This window comes from Agelaius tricolor, unplaced genomic scaffold (assembly GCF_023055355.1).
Source record: "Agelaius tricolor isolate 1412-34295 unplaced genomic scaffold, bAgeTri1.0.p SCAF_4, whole genome shotgun sequence".
NCBI classification, from domain to species: Eukaryota; Metazoa; Chordata; class Aves; order Passeriformes; family Icteridae; genus Agelaius; species Agelaius tricolor.
The window spans coordinates 7,523,768-7,543,475 of NW_027269264.1; the positions used below are offsets into that span (position 1 = coordinate 7,523,768).

Sequence of the window (19,708 nt, forward strand, 5' to 3'; positions counted from 1 at the left end):
AAGCTAGAAATCAAGAGATCGGCAAGTGCCACTTAACACAACTGAGCAACAATGCAAATGGTTGCATTTTCTATCCTGTTCATAAGTAGAGAAGAAAAATGACTCCTTTCAGGTGAAGTTTCTGTTCCAGTGCTGTACACAAAAATTAGGTACTCAACCATGTTTTTACCTCAGTTTTCAATGGCAACCTCTCTTCCCCCCTCTTGAGTGGATGGGCAGCAGGATGGGGACTGAAGGAAAAAAGTGCTCTCTACTGTAATAGATCAGGGTTGTGATCACCTGAAGAACCTGAACATATGTGTCTATTGATCTGATGAGATGCTGTGCTGGTTTTGTCTGGGGTAGAGTTAATTTTCTTCAGAGTGGCTGGTATAGAGCTGTATTTTGTACTTGTGCTGAACACAGGGCTGATAATACAGAGATGTTTTTATTATTGCTCAGCAGGGCTTACACAGAAACAAGGCCTTATCTGCTGTTTGTGCTTGCATGCTGGTGAGGAAGTTGGGAGGAGACACAGCTGCGACAGGTGACCCAAACTGACCAAAGAGATTTCCAGGCCATGTGATATCATGCTCAGGACATAAAGTGGGGCGAAGAAGGAGGAAAGGTGGGACATTTGGAGGGTTGATGTTTGTCTGCCTAGGCCACTGTCAGGTATGATGGGGCCCTGCTCTCCTGGAGATGGCTGAACACTTGTGTGCCCATGGGAAGCAGTGAATGAATTCCTTGTTTTGATTTGCCTGTGTGCATGGACTTTAGTGTTCCTACTAAACTGTCTACACCTCAGCCTATGACTTTTCTACCTTTTACCCTTGTGATTCTCTCTCCAATTCCAGTGGAAGGAAGGGTGAGTGAGCGGCGGCTGGGGCTTGGCTGCTGGCTGGAGTTAAACTGTGACAGATGGTTCCTGAGTCCCAAAGGAATTAGATTATGTAATTGCCAAGCCAATCTCCACAGTAGTTGAAAAGTCCTGGCAGTCAGGTGAAGTCCCAGGTGATTAGAAGAGTAGAAATATTGGACCCACCTTTAAAAAAGGTAGGAAAGAGAACTGTGGGAACCACTGATCTCTCAGCCTCCCTGGACTGACATTTCCTATTAAAAGCTACCCAGTAGCTCTCTAAATTGTCTAGAGAAGGATTTGATGGGTGTGCTGTTCAGTGGGTAAGGAATTAGTTGAACAGTCATATCCAGAGGGTAGTGGTCAACCCAGCTCAATCTTCACATGAAGATTGGTAATAGATAGTGTCCCTTAGGGATCTGCCTTGGGACAAGTAATGTTTAATGTTTTCCTCAGTAATGGAGAACCATTGGCAGGTTTGCAGCCAACCTGCTTTGAGTGGTTTGAGTGGTGCTGTTGACACCGCTGAAGGTCAGGATGCCATCCAGAGGGACTTGGATGTGTTTGAGAAGTGAGCACATGGGAATCTCATGAGGTTTAACAGGACTCAGTTGAGGATGCTGCACCTGAGTTGGGGCAACCCCCAATAACAACACAAGCTGTGAATGGACTGAGAGCAGCCCTGTGAGCAGGACTGGGGGGTGCTGGTGGGTGAGAGGCTGGACATGACCCAGCCATGGGCACTCCCAGCCCAGAGAGCCAAACGTGTCCTGGGCTGCATCCAGAGCAGCGTGGGCAGCAGGGGAGGGAGGGGATTCTGCCCCTCTGCTCTGCTCTGCTGAGAGCCCACCTGGAAACCTGCATCCAGCTCTGGGGTCCCAGCACAGGAAGGACATGGACCTGTTGGAGTGAGTCCAGAGGAGGGCCACCAAGATGATTAGAGGGATGGAGCATCTTTCCTACATTGAAAAGCTGAGAGCATTGTTGAACCTCATGAGATTCCCATGGGCCCACTTCTCCTTCTTGCCCACATGTCTCTGTATGACATCCCATCCTTCAGGAGTGTCAACCACACCACTTACCTTGGTGTCATCTGCAATTTTGCACAGGGTGCATGCAATACCCTTTTCTATGTCATTATTGAGATATTAAATAACACTAATCCCAATACCAACCCCTGAGGGACACATCTCTTGTCACTGATGTCCATTGGGACTCTGAGCTGTTGACCACTACCCTCTGAATATGACAGTCCAACTAATTCCTTATCCATCTAAAAGTCCACTCATCAAATCCATCTCTCTCCAATGTAAAGAGCAGGATGCTGCAAGGGACTATGTCAAAGGCTTTACAGGAGATAAATGACATTCATAGTCCTTCCCTTGCCCACTGATGTAGTCACTCTATTCATTCTCTGTTTCCAGTCACTTGGGATTTCTCCTGACTGCCATGGCTTTGTAAATATGGTGGAGAGTGATTTGGCAACTATGTTAGCCAATTCTCTTAGGACTTTCTGGGATGCATCTCAATGGATCCCATAGACCGTAGACATATATGTTCTAGTTCCTCAGGTGATCGGGAACCTGGTCTCTTAAGAAAGAAAGCACTTTTTTCATCCAGTCCCGACCTTGCCTTCCGTCCACTCAAGAGGCATGGGAAGAGAGACTGACAATGAAAAAAGTTGCTGAGTATCTCAGCCTCATCTCATCCATTGTTTCCGGTTTTCTAGTCGTGTCATCAGAGGAGTACATTTTCTTTGACCTTTCTTAATAACTATGGAGCAACCAAGAGAGCTATTTGGCTAAGCAGCTTTAGATGTATTACATTCCTTTTTGTTTTTTATGTAGGTTTGAAGATAGAGATCATAAAACAATGGACCAAGATGGATGTGTTGGAAAGGGTACCAGTTGAATGACAGGTAATTTTTCCTGGTACTTCTTTCTTAAACCTTTTCTGAACCTGCTGTTTTGCAGATACGATTATCTGCTTCAGTCAATGGCATTTTGCAAGAACAAGGACTTTCTCTGACCAGGCAGTACTGCGAAATCCATGGAAAAGTGTGTGCACCATAATTTTTAGTATCCTAAAAATTAAAAGATCTGGCAGATGGAGTTTTGAATTAATACATTACAATTCACAGCTGGCTTACTTATAAGACCTCATACCATGCAAGAATCTACAAGCCCTTAATAACATCATAGGTAAAATTAGGCTCTAGTTTTCACCTTCCAAGCTCTGTGGTAATGCTAAAACTTGGTACTATTTTTGAGTGTGGGATCATGTAGGTCCTATTAGTAATCTGGATATGGAACATGGGACTTTGTATTGTGAGCAAGTTCTGTGTGGATTGTGATACTCAAATTTCAAGCTTTTACCCTAATGCACTTGTGCACATATTTGAGGCACCCCATTAGCTTGAGGAGACAGTCAGTCATTCTGCTGAGGTCACTGGTAGGCACTTCAAACCTGCTCAAGAGCTGCTTCACAAAAGTTCTTCCTGTCTGCAGCAAGTACTCCTTGCTGAAAGTGGATGCTGAATGCACAGCATCCATCTTCAGGCCTTTTTGTACATTGTGTTTTCTTGGCAGCATATACAAAAGAAAATACTTGACAATTCTTTTGTAATGTGCTACTATGTCCTGTGATACTCATATGCCTCTGCAGAAAGACTTTTTTTTTCCCCTATTTGAAAATGTTTGTTGTTTACCCAGCTTCACATTTACCTTATTTCTAGTTCTTATGGGGTTTGTGTAGCCACTTCTGATGCCTCTTCCATGCTTCTGGACTGCTCTCAAAAGTTCTCTGGGTCTTCATGTCCTCAAGCACAAGTTCACCTGAGGGAGGATTTTTGGGCTCTGACTTTTCACTCAAGCCCCTGGGTCCTGCTCTTTGTAGACAATCATTTGTGCTTGACTGTGGCTTGCTGGCCAATTGGCCGGATGTGGAAGGACTCTGCTGATGAGAGCATCTGATCAATAAACAAGGGGCAAAAGAGAAATATCAGATGCCGGAAGGGCTTGTGTTTTGTCACTGAGCCATCACACCAGGAGTGGGATTCAGAAACCCTGGTAGTGAGTCATGCATCCGTCTTTAGGTGACCTCGGGGACTTAGCAGGATTGCTGTGGAAGAGGTACAGGCTGCTGTGTGAGTCACGGCATCAGGCAATAAATTAGCCAATATAATTCACTGGGAACTTTATCTATCTGCATCGCTCTGCCTGATGTGCTCTTCCCCTTTGGGAAGCTTCTGATTAAATATACTTTATTTCTTCTATCGAAAATTGCTCACAAAAGATGCAATAAACTCAGGGGAGTCACCCACAAGTACTGTGTGTTATGCACAGTGGTGAATAATGGGTAGCTTGCTTTGTCCCAGAGAACTTAGAAAACACTTCTTAAAGGGGGTCTCTAATTGAGTTGCTTGTCTGTGGAGAAAGAGGAAGGGAAAATAGGTTGTCTTGACCTACCTCTGCAGAAGAAGCTAATAATTTTTGATATGCTGGAACACTTTTAAAGCAGTTTTAAGCATAATCATGACGATGTATTAGGATACTTGCAATGACTAATTCTTTCTGTGAAGCTTGCTGACATCCTTCCTGTCTGTTTAGGAAAATTTAGTATAAAACTAAGGGAACTGATCAAAAGGCTATGCATGTTCCTTGCAGGCTCTGGAAGACTGAATCTTCCCAAGCCAATTAAACTTGAAGAAAATTTAAATGGGGATGGATATCATCAAAGTCTACAGCTCATTTAAACAGTGCAAATATGTCTTTTAAAAAAATCATCCTATGCTGTGGATACAAAAGAAGAAATGAAATCTTTGTCATAGCAGTCCATGATTTCCTGATTTCCCATGATTATTACTTCATACCACATCTGCATGTTTGCTAAGACGTACCAGCTAATCCAGGAAAACATTTCCAGGCATATGAATGATAAGAAAATAATCAGAAGCAGTCAGCACGGATTCACAAAGGGAGAAGTCATGCTTTATCAACCTGATAGCTCACAGTGAAATGGTTGGCCTGCTGGATGAGGGGAGTGTGGGTACTGTCTACTTGGACTTCAGGAAGACTTTTGACACTGTCTCCCATAAGATCCTCCTAGACAGGCAGTTGTTGTATGGCTTAGGTGAGCAGACAGTGAGCTGGGCTGAAAGCTGCCTGAATGGGCAGACCCAAATGCTGATGATTGGTCATCATCATCATCTAGCTGAATGCTGGTAACTAGCAGTGTATCCCAGGGGTCAGTACTGGGTCCTTCAAGAATCTTCATTAATGATCTGGATGATGGGGCAGAACGCACAATCAGGAATTTTTCAGAGAACATAAAACTAGGCTGATATCAGAGAGTCATGTTACCATCACAGGGACATCAATGGCCTTGAGAAATAGGCTGACAGGAGCCTAAGGAAATTCAGCAAGGGGAAATGCCAAATCCTGCACCTGGGGAGAAAAAAAAATATATATATACCTCTCTGATGTCAGCCTAGGTACTGCCCAGATGGAAAGCAGCTTGACAGAATAGGACCTGGAAGTCCTGGGGGACACCAAGCTGAACATAAGACAGCATGTGCCGTTGTGGCAAAGGAAGAGAATGGTGTCCTGGGCTGCATTAGAAGGAGTATTGCCAGCCAGCTGGGAGGTGATCCTAGCCCTTTATGCAGAGCTGGTGAGGATATCCCAAAGGACTTTGTCCAGTTCTCTGCTCCTCGATCAAATCGAGCCATGAACATTTTGCAGAGAACCTGTGCTCCAATGGACCCTTCGGTGGAAGGGTTCTTAGGATGACTGAGGGACTGGAGCACCTTTGCTATGAGGAAAGGCAGAAAGAGCTGGGCCTGTTCAGCCCAAAAAGAAGGCACAGGGGGATGTCATCAATGTCTGTGAGTGCATGAAGGGAGCTCACAAAGAAGACACAGCAGAGCTCCTTCCAGTCCTGCCGAGTGACAGGACCAGAGGCAGTGGGTGCTAACAGAAACACGGGAGGTTCCCTCTGAACTTCAGGATACACTTTTCCATTGTGAGGATGACCAGACACTAGGGCGGGTTGCCCAGAGAGGTGGTGCAATCTCCATCCCTGGAAATACTCAAAAGTCATCTGGACATGGTCCTGGGGAACCTGCTGTAGATGACCCTACTTGATTTGAGGTTTCTTCTGACGTGCACCATTCTGTGATTCCTTTATAGCAGAGAAAATGATGGATGAGTGTGGCCATGTGTGCATGCACAGACTGAGCACTCTCTCATCACTGTGTGGGGGCACTGGAGAGAGATAGACAAAGCATTTTGTACAGGACATGGGGATACAAGAATCTCTCTCTGAAGGGGTGAAATCTGCATGGTACACCAGGAGTTCTCTGGGGAAAAGTATGTAATGGTGCACTAAGTGTGCGCGCAAGTCACAGGGCAGCTGTGTTCTTGAATAACATGAAATCCTCTTTCTTTTCAGGAGGTAGCCTGTCTAATACCTGTCAAATGGTGATGGCTTCCCTGAACATTCTGCTGCAGCCCACCACCAGCTGTCACATTGCTGCAGGCACCAGGAGTGGCTTGCTGAGGTCCCAGGGTAGCCCCTCACTCTCAGGCATTTCCCTGGCAGCCCCTCGTCTTGCTGCCTTTGGGAAATACCGGCTACTTCACCCTCTGCCGCCCAGCAAGCTGAGTATGTGAGAGGAGTTTTCTCAACCAATGCCCTCCAGCAGCTGTGGGGCCACAGACACTCCTTGGGAGACATCCCATCTCACCTCAGCCCAGCTAGCTGCTGGTGGTGGCCACTGTGAAGAGCTTTCTCTGCCTCTCTAAAGACCAGGGGAGAGAGGTGAGCTGTGAGATAGGTATCTGCCAGTTCTGCTGTCCCAGTGATCGATACCTAGCAATAAGCACTGCTGGGAGTCAGAAAAAAGCACATATACACTGTGAAATTTCCTTTTTCTTATTTGGCTTTTAGGTACACCAGAGACCAAGATCAGGCAGTGACAGAAGTCTGTCCAGGCTTCCTTCCAGCATGGTGAACATGCTGCTGAAGAGTGCCTTCAGAGGAAACAGTGTTTGAGTTTGTACCCAAAGGTACCCTCCATGAGGGGTTATGGGGAAGAATATGCAGAAATGGTTTTTAGGAATATCTTGCTGTTTTCCTCCATGGATAGTGCAATGAATGGGTAGGAAGTGGTAGTAGTGGTAAGGCCTCTGTGATGGAGTGAGGAAAAATTATATGTTCTGTTGTCCAAAAGAAAATGTGTGTGCATCACCATGGCCCTTGCATGCCACCACGGTCTAAAAATTAAGAACTGACTTGTGCAGACATCGCTCATAAGAGTGGCTAATGTGTACTTGATTAACCTTATTGCCCTACCGACTAATTAGGCAGCTTATGGGGACAGCTTCACAGATGGTAATATTTGTTTCTATGCACTTGTTCCCTTTTCCCATAAGCTGCACCCATAAGTATTCATTATCTTACTAAGCCATCACAGATGGTGACATGACAACGAGCATGAGTCAGTCATGGTACTGTACTGTGTCAGGGAGCAGTATTAAAGGAAGGGTTGTGTATTCATTGTGCTGGGAGCACAGCTCTGGGCATGCTTTATGTATAGACCAGATCCTGGTGTTTACTACATGAGGAGGTGTGTAACCACAAAGGTGTGAAGGACAATGATGGGAGAGGACTTTGCCAGCATTGCACACATTTCAATGCAGTAGGGTGTTCTTGTGTTTCAAAGGCATTCGATGCAGGGGTGTAATAAAGTTTTTATTGCTGTATACTTGGAGTGCTTGCAACATTTAGAGTTGGTAAAAACCTTGCATGCTGATATCAGGGGATATCAAATGGCTCCTGATTGTGGGTGTGGATGTAAATACACTGCTTTTCACTTCCTTTCTGTAGAACAGACCTGTGTCTCTGAAGAAACAAGAAGGATGAGGAAGGATGCTGTAAAAAGAGCTACAAATGTTGCAGAGGAGGAGCAGAACCTATGAAGGTCTCCAGCCATCCTGCAGGAGTGAGGGATTGGTGCAAACCAAGCCTTGAGAACAGGCTTAGAAGGGCCAGACCTGTTCCTCTACCCACCCTCATTTCCCCTGCACTCTACTGTTGTAGTGCGTTCTTATATTTTGTAATACCTTGAAGTAGTTGGTTTTGTATTCCCATGTTTTTCCCAAATGGTTTATCCCAGACTGCACCCCCCCCCCCTCCTTTTGTGTTATCCCTTTCCCGGGATAAGATCTCCAAAACCCCCACCCTGGCTCTCTGCCAGTCACCTCGACATCCCAGCCCCCTACCTAGAAGTTTCGGTCCAAGTTGTCGAGTGATTAGCCAGGGGCCAAGGGTCAACCCCCCAAGTCCTGCCCCATATGCTGCTTTGTATGTCTGTCCCCCCAGCACCCATCCCCCAGAGATACCTATTGGTCAGTAGGATTTTATCTATGTTAGTTTCCTCCCCCCTTTAAATGTAAGCTCCAACATCCCCCAGTGCTCTCGGCAGGAGGAACCCCCTGAGGTATAGGAGCTCCCTCGGGACTCCTTAATAAAACCTTGGAATACCCCCTGCTGGGAGTCGGCCCCTTTCCTCTTCCACCGACGTCTCGGTCGTCTCTGCTGCAACGAAGGCAACCAGCCTGAGTGCCCTCAGCACCCTCGGGGCACAGAGAGTGTCTCCCCGCAGTCGGCCGTGGTGGGGTCACCCCCCCCACTCTCTGCCGACCCGGGTAAGGCCCAGGGACTTGAGAGACTTGCAGAGAGACCGGGACACTCTACCTGGAGCAGAGACAATGCAGGCCACTTGGATCAGCTCCATTTGAGCAGAGATGTTCCTTACCAGATCCCAGAGATAGTAGGTTTGGAGGGTGCCAGAGAGTATTTACCCAATGTCTTTACTATTGCTGGCCCTTCAGAGCCCATCACCAGCCATTCCCTGGTTGAGGCTCCATCTCTGCATCCAGTATCAGGCATCAGGTGCCCTCCATCCTCTATTGAAGGATGTCCAGCCAATAAAGAGGGCCACATGGCAGGTTCTTTTTTTGCTCTGCGGGTCGTGGTGAAATACTCTCCAAAGTGTGTACAAGACTGTTTGAATCATTTCCACCAAAGAAAACATTTTTCATTGTCATGGTGGTAGGAAAGACAAGGTAACATAATTTTGGTAACTTTTGGCTCCTTCCTGCAAAGTGCAAGTGGCTCCTCAGGCTCTGATGGCATTTTGGGCCCCCAGGGTGTGTGGGCACTGTCTCTTTAGCTGGCCCATTCCCAGAAGCCCTGTTACAGCAGGACAGCTGTCAGAGGTCCAGCCCCAAGGCCTGCAGGGGACAACACTGCTACAGGAGGAGCCAGTGTCCTTCCCGCTTCCCTGACTGCCACACCACAAGCAGATGGGCACAACTCGTACAGTGTTACCCTGACACGGGGTAAAGACCCTTGCCTAAGCACATCCTTGGAGCTTCCAGTTGATTCCAAATGCCCAAGACTAACTTTCATTTTCCATCCAGGAAGCAATGTCCAGCTGAAGGAATGGAATATGGGCATCAGAGACTCCTTGTATAGACAGACAGTTTATCCAAGGCACAGTCACCTGGCTTGGACACACCCTCAACCCATCTCCCTATGGAAAGTGAGCACAGGCCAAGCTGGAACCGTCCTCTGCTGCTGTCATGGTCTCTGGAAAGGAGCAACCAGCCATTGGTGTGTTTTGAATCTTACCTTGTGCTTTAACAGGAAGCTGCCATGTGGCAGGATGAGAAATTAATTAGCCTCATGCTGCTGCAAGCATTTCCAGTCCCAGCTGACAACAGACTAATTAAGAACCTCCCTGTGGTGTCTATTTTAGATAACCATTTACTTAGATACAATTTAACAAGGGCTTTTCTAATGGTTTATTTCACAGGCAACTCATTAGATTAATGTGTGGCAAACAGCAGGAACTTGAATAGACATTTTGAATTCCCAGCGACCAAAAGTCAATACAATTTTGCCAAAGAGTTCACTAATTTTATCAAGGCAAAACATATGCTTCCTTCTGATATTTTGTGTCATGTCATTTGTTTCCATATGTCACCTTAACCTAAGTCCAGAAGTTTTGAAAACTGAAGGTGACCTTGTAAGTGCTGATTCTTAGGAGCCAATTAATGCTCCTGAATGAGATTTGCCCATCAGAGTCATTTGTGGTGCTTGCAGACTGAGCACCAGGGCTGCTAAGTGCACCACAGTATCAGTGCTGTCTGCTTCAGCATCTCAGAGAGGACTGAGGAACCAAACTTCCTGCCAGCCCAACAATCCCTGCATCCATGACTATGGAAAATGCTGATACATGTACAACTCCAAGGTTTTCACAGGATCTCCCACAAAGCCTAACAGAATCAGAAAAGGGCCCTAAATCCTTCAAATGGCAGGAAGGAGTATCCATCCTTTCTACCTTAACTTTTAAATTTTAAGCTTAATCCTACCTAACTGCACCAACACAGTTTGTCTTTAGGAACCTACAGGGGTGCCAGATGTAGCCTGGACCAAAGTAGGGACATGGGTGGAAAATGAACCCAGAGGCAACTTGGTTTTCTCTGCACAATCTGTCCTAATGGGAAAACATGCAGGAGGATTTTACTTTCCTTTTCTGTCTCTGCAGTGCCCCATGTTCACAAATTACAATTGTGAGGGTGAGGTATTTGACTCCAAATTAAGAGTGAGTGGATGAGAGCAAAGATGGCAGGTTGGACCTTACATTGCATATGATTGCACAGCTTGGAAAGAAGACTAGGGCTCTGGGTGGGGAAAGAGCAAAGAATGGGAGCTGAAAGGGCTTGCCCGGGGAATAGGGTGGTGCCACAGCAGCAACTAAATACTCGGTGTGATTTTCGTCAGGATGCAGTTCTCCACATGACTGAGATCAGGTTTTTCGTTGTCACTAGAATTAATTGGGAAAGTCTCTTTGAAATGCATATTTGAACATCTGATCTGTTTTCTTTTTCCCTGGGGATACTAACTAACAGTTCCCTGTTTGCAAACACCATCAGAAACTTAGGTTAAAGCCTCGGAGATTAATATGCTTCCAAGTTTAGTTGAAATTGGCTTGTGGATTTGGATACATAATTTCATTGGATAAATTGCTAAAACTGGGACTGCCCCCCTACAAGTCATCTGCTCAGAGCCACCTGCTCAATGGCACACAGATCATTCATATTTGTTGATGAAGAAGAGTGTTTCCATGCTTTTCTTTCTAAAATGCTATCCCAAACTAAAATCCCTATATTCTTGTCTAGGATAACATATAGGAAGTGAAAAATAAAAACATTAGTGGGGTTATGAGTTTGCATTTCTCAGCGCCTTATTGTTTGTAATTCTTGCCTCACTCTCCCTCGCTCCCAGAAATTCTGTGTGACCAGAATTTGGAACACTTCCCTTGTTTCATGGCAACAGAGCTATGCTGTAGAGGCTCCACAGAGCCACACACATTATGATTTTTATCCCTTGTTGCAGTCTGGCTGAGTGTAAACACTTCCTTCCCAGTCCTGTCTGAGCCTTTTTGGATGCAAGCAGCTACAGCAAATATCAAGTGTGACTTCATTTGCTGTAGCTATCTGCCCTCTGCCTCCTGATCCTTCAGGCTGTGGCTGCTTTCCCCCGTGGCTGCATGCTGGGGGGCTGGTGACCCACTTCCCGAGGCTGAAGGCACCATGGAACAGAGGGTAGCTGCAGTACCCAGCAGCTCTGCTGAAGCTGAGTGCTGACAGCCAGAAGGCAGTAAGGACTGAATGCAGTTGCCTCTGAAATGCACACTGTGCACTTACCCCAGCAGATTCCTCTGCCGCAGCCGTGTGACAAAACGTGCTCTTGACTCACTCCTCACAGGTAAATACTGCCTCAGTGCTATCAGCTTGTGTTTCTTCCTGCCAGGAGCCTCCAAGGGCACTATTAAGCAGGGGGTTCTAAAGCTTTTTTTTCCTGAGGAGTAACTTTATACAAGTAGCCTGTGTCACACTGATGAAATTGTTACTTCTGTCCTTTCTTGGCAGTCCTTTGGGCATTTCATGGTGCCTTCCTGAGATCACTGTCACTGCTCTGCTGACTCCTACCTGGCATGCTACTCCATTGGCGAGCTCAGCCTGCCAAAAAACAACTTTGTCTACCAGGGTGCTCATGTCAACAGCTGGGTGCAACTGGATGAGCTGCAGTTGTTGTTCCTTTTCAAACTATCAGGTGGTCTTTTTTTTTGTACTCTTATTTACTATTAAATATCTGTTTCCAAGAATATTGTGTGGTTTCTAAGGATGCTGTGTGTAAACTCACGTGTCCTTTGTGCTTTGGTGTTGTCATGGTTTGAGAGGAAGTGAGTTTTTTGGATGCTGTGGTCAAACCAATAGGTGCTCAGATTTGAATATTGGCACCTGGTGTGGCCACTGGGGACATGGATACGCCTCTGAGAACACGGGGGTTAAAAGCGGGGAACTCCCAGGAAAAATCCTCTTGGGTTCCGGTGGTGAAAGAGCTCAGGCCTCTCCCCTGCCCGGCTGCTGCGGCTCGGCGTGGGGGGGGAAGCCATGAGGCCGGGTGAGGTGGGTGAGGTAGGCCTGGCCTTGGACAGAGAGGGGAGGTGAAGAGACCTTTGAGGATGGAAGGGTGGAGGAACATTGGAGAGTCATCGGGCAGCCACCCCCTGCTGCATCCCCCTCAGGGGAGAGAGAGAGAGAGAGAGAGAGAGAGAGAGAGAGAGAGAGAGACGGTGTCTGTGCCTGTGCCACCTTGGAATTTGACAGCAGGGCCGGCTGAGAAGGAGAACGCAGGGGTGTGAGAAGGTGCCCAGCAAGGCAGCTGTGGGAGTTCTGGACAGGCAGAGACTGAGATTTTTAACCTTTTTCTTGGATGATGGAAACCTTAGAAATGCTGATCCTCCTCCTGAATGAGAAGAGAGATAGGGATGAATAGCAGGAAATGGGCAAGTGTGATGCAAGTTTGTGCAAGTGAAAGATGTCCGAGAGAAGTTGAGAAGAATTCTAGATGGCAGGACATGATGGAGTGCCTTTGGCTGGACTTTTCTTGTATAGCCATGGACAGAACCATTTTCCTGTGACACAGAGACTGCATCCAGGGGGAGGCAATGGCTCAGAGCCAAGACGGTTCAGTGTTGGTACCCCTCGGCCCCAGGGGGTGAAATTTGGGGGGGACAGGTGTCCCAAAAGTGAGAGACTGTGCTTTTTTTGGAACTGGACAAAGCACCCTTAAAAGGAAGACCCTAGAAGCAGCTCTAGTCCATGTGCAGTGGTGAGAGCACTGGACATGGAAGGAAGAGGTCACGATGGCAAATGATCTCCGGGCAGTGTCATGAGTGACATAGAAATGCATGAGGTTTCAACTGCATTTCCAGGGGAAGCCCATGGCACAAGAGGAACTCCTCTCCTCTTGATGAACTGAGAATTGATTATCTAAAGGGTGGTGATGGACTGAGAGTTGGGGATATGAGGGCTGGCAACTGAATTTAGAGCCCAAGCTTTTGTCTTACTTTGATGCATTGGGAACTTGGTTGGGGGGAAGAGGAATGTTTGGAAGGTTTCCATCCTGAGTTCTGTGTGTTTCTTTTATATATTGTAAGTTAATAAAGTTTTTTTCCTTTTGTTCCTAACCTGGAGCCTGCTTCACTTTATTCCTGGGCCCATCTCACAGTAGACACCAGGGAGAAGGTATTTTCATGGGGGCACTGGCATTGTGCCAGTGTCAAACCATGACAGGTATATTAGCAGATGGGGTACTTGGGCATGTTGCAGTACCTGAGAGTCTGTCTGGCTTCTGAAGCTGATCTGATATCTGCTGATAATTTTCCAAAGCAAATTTCTTTATGGGAACATGAAATCATGGCAAGGTCTTGTGAATGAGCTACATCTGAAGACCAAGTGACCACAGCCCCCCCCATGCTACATATTTCCTTGCAGAGGCTTGCTCTGCCCCATGAGTAACACTGAACAGCACATTGTACCTGGTTCTGAAGTTTTGATTTTCATACTCTCACCAAATGTGTGTCATTGATTCCCTAGGTGCTCTCTTGCCCTGGGTCCCAGGCATTTCACTTGGTTCCTTCTATACTCCTAGCTCCCTTCAGGGCCAAGGCTATCCTCAGGGATAACATGGTCTCCTGTTAAATACACTGGGAACAGCCCACAAGGCATGGAGTCCTTGGGCTTAAACTGTAGAGTATGATCCTGTGTCTCTAGTAAGGGCATTGGTTTTCCTTTTGTGAATTCCTGCCCTAAATCCCTCCCTATTATGCCAAGGGGAGCCACCAGCTGCTATGTTATCCTGTGGCCTTTGGCACGGTTGCTGTTTCCAGCAAATAAAGTTTCTAGTAGTGTTTTAGCATTCATTCAGACCCTACATCCCTGTCAGGATCTTTTCCACATTTCCTATTCAGGTGCTACCTGCAAAACATAATCACTCACAGGGACAAAGACTGGATAAAACATTCCTCAGCACAATGTATTAGACAGATTCATCTCCTGTGATCAAAGGCCTTGTCCTTATCCTGTTACATTTAATGGAAATTTTACTAATAATCTCAGAAGACCTAGTTATTATTCTCCCTGATTAGTGAACAAGACCATTACAACATTACAGCTTCAAAAGAAATTATAAATCCCTTTGCCTACTCTTTGGGTGGGGAGAACAAGGCATGTGTTATGCTTCCTCTTTGGATGATGTCTATTCCTACAACTGGTAATCATCTGAGACAGGAGCTGGTGTCCTGTCAGAGGAGTGTGCTGTAGCAATTTCTCTCATCATCATATATTTAGCCCTGAGTTTGGAAAATGGCTCCTACTAGATGGGAGCTGAGCTAAGTTTATGTCCATGGTTGTAGCTGTGCATTTCTAGTCCCTGTTACCACTGGTGCTGCAGAACCTGGTGCTGAACTGCCACTACTTTTTATTCGTTCCTAGGAGATTTGGTGGAAGGGTGTTGAGATAATTTCTCTGTCTTCCCCTGAAATTTTTATTTTTTGAGTGTGTCTCAAATGTACTTAGAGAAAAGGAATGAAATTCAGCAGTATGACTGTGCTAGCAGAGCAAATGTTTTGCTGGTGGTAGCACATCATGTTAGCACTGAATTTGTTCTGGTATTCCTGAAATGCCTTTAAACACTTCATTTCTTCTTAAATGCTTCCTTGTGTGAAAGCTAGCCCTGGGAAGACAGTGCTAAGCCTCTTAGGAGAGCAAAGTTGTGCCTGTGTTTAGACTTATTCCATCACCCTCTGTGGCACTTGAGCTGATTCTACTTTTTATGCCTATCACTTTCTCATTTCCTTTGGCTATGATCCCTCTTTCTTTCTGCTGAAATGTTTGGAGGGCAGGCAATTCCATGGCTGCCTGCAGATGAAGCCAGATCAGCTTTCAGCACTGAGCTGTGTAACAGCTGCCCACTGTCACTTCAGAGCCAATTTTGGGACAGTGTCATCAGCTTTGTCAACCCGTATGTCCCAGGGAGATTTTTAGTGGGTAAAAGCTTAAGTGTGTATTAATTGGATCAAATTCTTAAATGTACATCTGAGACATTAAGTGTCAAATGGAACACCCAACTTTCACTACTAACTGCGCAAAACTGTAATTCATTGATATCAGAGTTCCATGAATTCCAGCTATCCATAGGCACATGATATTTAAAAGTTTGTCCTGTGCTCACCCCTGTGTATGACTATGTAGGAAAAATTTTAGTAGTGTTTTTGCAAATTTTGCCTTTTTTTTGGTGTTTTGTTAAATAAAGATTTTAATTGCCAGGTTTGTGTTTGTCAAAAGCATGTGACAAAAAAAGCCAGTATGAATAGTATCGAGTTTTAGTTCCACAAAGCAAGCGTAAAACAATCCAGTGGAAGCTTGCATATATATATATATATTTCTAATATATATCTTTCTAAGGTTGCAAATATAAAAATAAGCTTTCTAATAATAAAAATGTCCCACTTGCCTTAGATGTGGGACACTGTGCCCTGGAAGATGTCCTCCTGCTACCTGAACAGCAGAGCCCCAATGAGAGCATGCCCTAAGTTGCCCTTTGCCATTGCATTCATTTCTGAACAAGACAAGAATACCCCAGGGCTGGTAGGTCAGCTACACACAAGCTGCATCAGATCCCAGGTGGCTTCTGGCAGGAGGTTCAGCACCAGCCCATCCTGTCAGCAAGTGCCACATGATGGGATCTCAAGCAATGCATGCAGCTCAGACAGCTGGTAGTTTGCATAGGTTTACATAGACAGCTCCATAACTGAAGTACCACGTGCTCCAGGTGAGCTGTCTGCAGAGACCCTGCTACTGAAAAGTAAGTCTCAGGACTGAGTTTGGACATTTTTCTCTTTGTGTAAACACAAAAGCATAATCAGTTCAGCTTGGCTCACTTGCCTTTTTTGTACTGGTTAAATTACTCACTAGCCTAATAGTAGCTTTACTTCATCCATTACCCTAATATTTCTTTAATTAATTCAATTTAAATAAGAAACCAATCACATCTGGTGCACAATTTACTGAATGATAGAGAATTGTGGCTGCTCAGAAGCTCACAGTCTGACATTAACTCTAGATCAGTTCTCAATAGACTTCTCTGTATCCACAACATGACAGCTGCCTTCAGAGTGGCCAGAGGAATGAAAAAAAAAATTAATGCTTATTTATCTTATTTAAATAACTCATGTGTTATAAACAAACTAGTAAGCACACCTCAGCCAGGCATGGAGCATTTATAAATCAGTGTAAAGAGCTCTGTTGCTCTGATAGTCAATAGGCATATATTGATTTGCATTTTTCATTGATCAGACTTGCCTGCATGAGATTAACCCCTTACAATTATCTTATATTTGAAAAGTGAATTTGACTAATTTCTTTACAGCACAGGATAACTTTTAATAGGACACAATAACCTGGCATCCTGGGTCCTTTCAAACAATGGATTTCACTATGGAAGGTCACATAATACTTTTTCCAGGAATAACCTGGGATTTTTTCAAGTTGGATAAATTCCAGCTCTAGTAACTACACTTTGCCTTCCCCAGTTTCCCCAAAGGTCCAATTAATTCAGGCATTCTTAGCATAAAACTGTTACGCACTGCTACTGTACATGACTAGACAGCTGCTGCACTTCCCTCCAGTGACAAATACATCTCAGTGGTGTGTGAGCTGATTCCCTCCCACCACTCTGATGTGGTGTGCCTGAATGACTCCAGTTCTCACAGTCCTCCAAGAAAAAGCACACTGGTAATACACATTTTTATCATGGTCTTCCTAGACCTGCTAATCTTAATCATCCTTCTTTGTCCTGCTGGTTAAATTCACTCCTGGATCTTGAACTCCCATAGGTGGGGAGGGTCTCAGATCAGGGGATGTGCCAGGTGCACTGGCAGGCTGTACTCACATAGCACATGTTGTTTTGAATACCTGAGAAGGCACCCCCACTGAGATAATTAGTTACCTCCCCATTGCCTAACAGGCCCGTGACACCTGTGTTGGCTGATGTTTATCTGTAGTTAAAGAAAAGTTTAAAATCTCAGACAGTGAGTGGAGATAGAAAGCCCATAGCTGCAGTGGTGCCTGTTCTGCTTTTCCTTTTGAATGTGTTTTTGCATCTGTTTTTTTTTTGACCAGGTCTCAGTCCAGTCCTGGCAGCAAGAGCATGTTGCTTTGAGGCCCACTGGTCCCTAGCTCTAATGGGCTGGTGTGACTTCTGTGGATTGTAAAATCAGCTGCAGTGCTCATGTCTGACCCTTGCTGCCAGACTGCAGCCGGCTGTCACATCAGAGTCTCAGAGCTTCTGAATAGGGGGCTTTCCTGGCCTTCAGAAAACTTGCCCCTGTCATAATCACTGAGGTAGTGAGGATGTTTCAACACCAGGCTTGAAAGCAGTGGCCTCTTGCTTCTGTAGTTCTGCTCAAAAGCAATGTGAGGCCCCAAAGGTAACCCCTGGCTACACCAACTTGGAGGGACCTCTGCCCTACTGGAGCAGCAGCTATAAGCAGCAGGGCTACAATGAGAGAGGGTCTCACAGAAAGAATGCTGAATATGACAAAGATCAGAAGGGGGCAGCTTCTCTACTATGTGCTTTGCTCTTTGACCTTCAGGGATCCTCTTGGACATGTTGTAGGATTTCCAGTTGTGTCAACTCCTAGCATACACATCCAGGGGACAAATTATTTGTGGAGTTGCTGTGAGATGGGATAATGCACACTTCTGTCTCATCTGCACCTGTGGTTGCATTTACCTTTCAGCCCACAAGGGTCTCGGTTCAGCTTGCATTGCTTAAGGGGTAGAATTTCAGCTGGCAGCTTCTGGGTCAGGCTAGTGTTGGCAGGTGGAGTAGCTCTGGGAAGGAGGTTCTTCAGTGATGGGTGTCCTACGTCAGTCTGTCTCTGGTGTCCGTCAAGGTTTTCACTCAGTGCCGATTTACAGCTTCCTTCCTGCATGGCTGTCAGGGGTAGCTGTCATTGTACCAGACCCCTCTTCCAATTGTGACATTGGCATCCTCTGACCATGACATGAAGCACTGGGAAGGCTGCAGCAGGGAGGTGGCATGTGCCTGCCTTTACTGCATGTGCTACCAGAGTCAGCCAGCTCACATTTCATCTGAGCTCAATCTGCAGATGAACACATTCAGTACACATCCTTCCTGGGGAAAGGCTGTCATCACTGAAACTTAGCTTCTTCCAAGCCCATTAGCTTCCAAGATGTGGCATGGAGTGTAGAGAGTAAGTTAAAGGATTAGGAAAACACATTTCATTTCACATGTGTAATTAGGCAAATTGACATTCTACAGAGTGGGATGGGGAAGAGACTGTAAAGGGTAAGAATGAAAAAAAAACCATGGGGAGAGGGACCGATTTGATTTTTATTTATGCCTCAAGATGTGGTATGTATGAGGTGAAACATTACTGTAAGGACTGCACACGGGTTGGGAGCCCTGTCCCGGGGAGCCTTTGCCTGGCAGCCGCTCAGGCCAGACGAAGCTTCCACGGTCCGGCTGCGAGCGACCCCCGCTTGCTGGGGGTGATGATGATGCCCGGGTGCCTGGCAAAAAACGCCTGGGAAATGGGGCTGTGGGAGGAGCCTTAGCACATCAAAGCAATGAACTGCGACACGACCATTTTGCTTTGTGTTTCTTGGAGGGATCAGGGGCTCGCCCGGAGGCTCAGCCCGGCCCTCCTCCCCCCGCGCCCCTCCCTCGCTGTCCGCGCTGTCTCGCCGGGCTCCGCCGCTTCCCGAGCAGGACAGACAGACACCCCGTGCCGCGCAGCCCGGCCCGGCCCGGCCCGCCGCGGGCGCACGGGGCTGCCCCGCTCGGGAACCGCGCCCGGCCGCTCCCGGAGCTGCGCGGGCTCGGCCGCCGCTCGCAGCTGCCCGCTCCGTCTGCCCGGCTGATGCTGAGCGGGCGAGCCGCGGCAGCGACCTGTGCCCGCCTGCTGCTCCTCGCTCCCTCTCTCTTTTCTCCTCCCTGCTCGCTTTTCTGTCCCGCTTCGGTAGGAGCATTTACCCTTCTTTATCAACAAACAGTTCTCAGATATAATATTGCTGCCTTTGTGCTTTATTTTCATCTGAGAGGTCTATCAATAGGAATCCTCCCCAACTCCCCTTTTACAACGGGATGGGGCATTCATACACCCTGTTTGCAGGGTCAGACTATAGGGATGATATATACCCAAGTACCATATGTCTCCAAGAAGGGCTCATATTCTAATTTACCTTATTACCATACAGTCACATTTACTATCAGTCACACAAATGAGGATGCCATGGTCGTGACAGTATGCAGAGTTCAGCTGATCTCTCTGTGCTGCTTCCAACTTTTATATTATTTGCATTGCAAAGGCCTATGGACTACATTTTACATTAAATTTGCAGCTGAATGTATTTGCTCATTACC

General features: G+C 46.3%; 1 long non-coding RNA gene across 1 annotated transcript; it reads left to right on the forward strand.

Moving 5' to 3' along the window:
* Nucleotides 1–125: 125 nt before the first annotated feature.
* LOC139589467 (uncharacterized) lies at nucleotides 126–7,925 on the forward strand. The gene is made up of 4 exons (XR_011679021.1): nucleotides 126–607; nucleotides 2,686–2,756; nucleotides 6,290–6,658; nucleotides 7,727–7,925. It is a non-coding gene; the product is annotated as an uncharacterized lncRNA (long non-coding RNA).
* The last annotated feature ends 11,783 nt before the right edge of the window (nucleotides 7,926–19,708 follow it).